The sequence below is a fragment of the Galeopterus variegatus genome, unplaced genomic scaffold, assembly GCF_000696425.1.
Source record: "Galeopterus variegatus unplaced genomic scaffold, G_variegatus-3.0.2 Scaffold3130, whole genome shotgun sequence".
In the NCBI taxonomy this organism is placed as follows: Eukaryota; Metazoa; Chordata; class Mammalia; order Dermoptera; family Cynocephalidae; genus Galeopterus; species Galeopterus variegatus.
The window spans coordinates 220,396-223,750 of record NW_007729241.1 but is presented as its reverse complement, the minus strand read 5'-3'; the positions used below and the strand labels follow the sequence as shown (position 1 = coordinate 223,750).

The window sequence follows — 3,355 nt, the reverse complement described above, 5'->3', positions numbered from 1 at the left end:
AATAGGTAAATCATGGGGGATTTTTAAGACACTGAAATTGCCCCACTTGATACTGCAATGGCAAATATGTGATGTCTGCATTTGTTAAAATCCATAGAACTTCACAGTACAAACAGTGAACATTAGTGTATACAATTTTTTTTTAATGCTTAGAAGGTCAGAGAATCCCAGGATGGAATGCAGGTTATGAAAAATGTGTCACAAATGAATAAGATAACCTCCCTGAAGGAAGCAGCCTGGGTGAGAGAAGGTGCTGACCAGCAACTGTGGAAACAAATGCAGATTGTAAGACTAAAGCCATAGGAGCCGTACATAAGTGCTGATCTCTGGTAAGGTTGCTTCCCACAGACATGTAAGTTAACAATTCTGAAGCCACTATACATGTGCACTGTAATTGAACAATTCTGTATAAATGGATGGCAAGTGGTATGAACCAGGTTCTCACTCTTGGAATGGAAAAGTACAGATAAGCAAGGAAAAATGGAAATTAGAATGATCCATGCAGTGTTAAGTTACAGTTGGAGACATTAAAAAACTCATGTTTAGTTTAATATAGATATAGATGAATACATATAGAAATATTTATCGATATGCATATATACATGGGTTGGTAAATACAAATATATTTTCTTGCTCTGCCAGCTAAGAGAAAACTCCAGTAACAATGAGCACACTCAGCACACAGATCATGGTTTCTTTCTTTCTTTCTTTCTTTCTTTCTTTTTTTTGTGACCGGTAAGGGGATCATAACCTTTGACTTGGTGTTGCCCACACCGTGCTCAGCCAGTGAGCGCACTGGCCATCCCTATATAGGATCTGAACCCACGGCCTTGGGGCTCCCACCCAGCGCCGCTGTGCTCCCAGTGTCGCACTCTCCCGAGTGAGCCACAGGGTCGGCCCCAGATCATGGTTTCTAATACTTGCTCCAATAAAAGGAATCAGAGATCTTCGGAAAAATGGCTGTTTCTAAGTCTGGGGCAGGGAATATACGAAATGAGCTTGGAGTATCTATTGGTGTCAGAAAGTACTGAAATGAACACACAAACACACACAGGCACACATACACACAGCTGGGGGCATGTCAAAGGAGCACAGGTGCCAACCCGAAAGAGCTCTCCATGGCCCAAACTCTAACAATTTGGGCAATAAAATAAACAATACTGTATTAAATTATAATCTAAAGGATGAGATAAATATCATTAGTCCATCCTGGTATAAATAAATGATTGAATAAATTAATAAATGGGGGAGAAGAGACAATCCTCCCATGCAGAAGATTTTCAAATAATTTATGTAGAAACTTTCCATTCGAGGAGGTGGACCATAACTCCTTATTTCTTATGGATGGGCTGCACATGGTGACTTCTTTCTTAAGAGTACAGTATGGAAAGGGAGAAAGAGCTTACAGCAGAGAGACCTGACCCAGACTACCTCAGCCCAATGATCAAGGTCAGCATCAGTAGTGATGTCAGGTTGACAGCAGATACCCTTGAAAAGATGTGATGGGAATTTCTCCCCTACACCCATATTCCCTATCTACCATGATTAAAACATCAGACACACCAAATTGCAGAACAATTTATAAAATACCTGACCACTACTCCTCAAAACTGTGGAGGTCCTAAAAAACAAGGAAAGTCTGAGAAACTATCACAGCTCAAAGGACCCTATGGAAACATGACAGTTAAATGTAATCCTGGGTGGAATCCTGGGACAAAAAAGGCCATTAGGGTTTTCTAATTTGAGCCCAGTGGAATGGCTCCTGCAAAGAAGGGTGGCGAGAAGAAGAACCATTCTGCCTTCAACAAGGTGGTGACCTGAGAACACACCATCAACATTCACAAGAGTATCTGTGGAGTGGGTTTCAAGAAGCATGCTCCTCGGGCACTCAAAGAGATCTGGAAATTTGCCAAGAAGGAGATGGGGACTCCAGATGTGCACAATGATACCATGCTCAACAAAGCTGTCTGGGCCAAAGGAATAAGGAATGTCACATACCCTATCCATGTGTGATTGTCCAGAAAACGTAATGAGGATGAAGATTCACCAAACAAGCTCTGTACTTTGGTTACCTATGTGCCTGCTAATACTTTCAAAAGTAAGTTTTACTCCCTCCCTCAAAGCTGTTTAAATTACATCAGAAAAACATCCTTAGTCCTTTTATAACCTGAATTCATCTGCTCAGCAGATATTTATTATGCACCTATATGCCTGGTAACCTTCCAATGGGGATATGAGTAATGGGTATAATCATTATACCTTTTTAAAAAATTTAATTTGATTTATTTCGGTGGCTGGCTGGTATGGAGATCCAAACCCTTGACCTTGGTGTTACCAGCACTACACTCTCCCAAGTGAGCTAACCAACCAGCCCCTCATTATACCTTTTTAAAAATTGTGTCTTGGCATGAGAAAATGCAAAAGAACACAAAACTGGTCCATATCTGGTTTGTAAAAAGGTCATGGAAAATTCAGTGCTACTACTTGCCCAGACCCTACTAGAAAGTTTTTGGAGGGTTCAAACAGGAAATGTGATGTGTGGGGAGGGAAGCTGACTGTCACTTCTGCAGATCTGCAATGTGGATCAGAACTAACTGCTGACTGTCAAAAAGTTATAAAACTGCAACAACAACAAAAAAAAAAACAAGCGCAGCTCCGAGGTTTGCGATCCGTTGCCGGTCCTGGTCTGGTACGGGCGCGACACTGAGGGTTGTGATCCGTTGCCGGACACGAAAAAAGACAAAAAAAAAAAGGAAAAAAAAACCAAAAAAACAACAAAAAAAAAACAATATCTAGAGAACTCTAGGAAGACAAAAAGGGATATTTGGCTTAATCTGGTGAGAGGCGAGAGTAGGATTCTTTGAGGAAGCCATATGTAAACTAAAGCCAGAAAAGGAGAGTTGGCCAGTGCAAGGGTGGGTTCTGAGTTGGGAGCTAGCTGAAGAATGTTCTAGACAAAGGGGTATCATGTGGGAGGACCCACAGGCAAAAAAAAGCATGTTACATTGAAGAAAGATAAACAAGTCTTCTATCTTATACCCATCATCCACTCTTTCTTCACAAGAGCTCTGAAGGGGGTATTATTCTTACTTCACAGATGAGGAAATCAAGACCAGGCAAGGTGGTAATTTTCCCAATGGCACACAGCTGGTTGGTGGTTAAAACAGAATTGGGACCCAAACTCATCAGACTCTAAAACCTATATCCTTTCCTCTCATGCTACTTTGCATTTGCATAAGAATTCTATAAAAGCTGGCTGTGGCCAAGCAGTTCTCGCTTCTGAAGATGAGGAGCCAGCATGCAGACCAGCGGAGGTGCTGGGAATGGCTGGCCCGGATGCCATCATGTGCTTTCA

The 3,355-nt window shown here is 41.6% G+C and overlaps 1 pseudogene; it reads left to right on the top strand.

The window, feature by feature from the left end:
• Positions 1-1,755: 1,755 nt before the first annotated feature.
• LOC103599863 lies at positions 1,756-2,166 on the top strand (annotated as a pseudogene).
• The last annotated feature ends 1,189 nt before the right edge of the window (positions 2,167-3,355 follow it).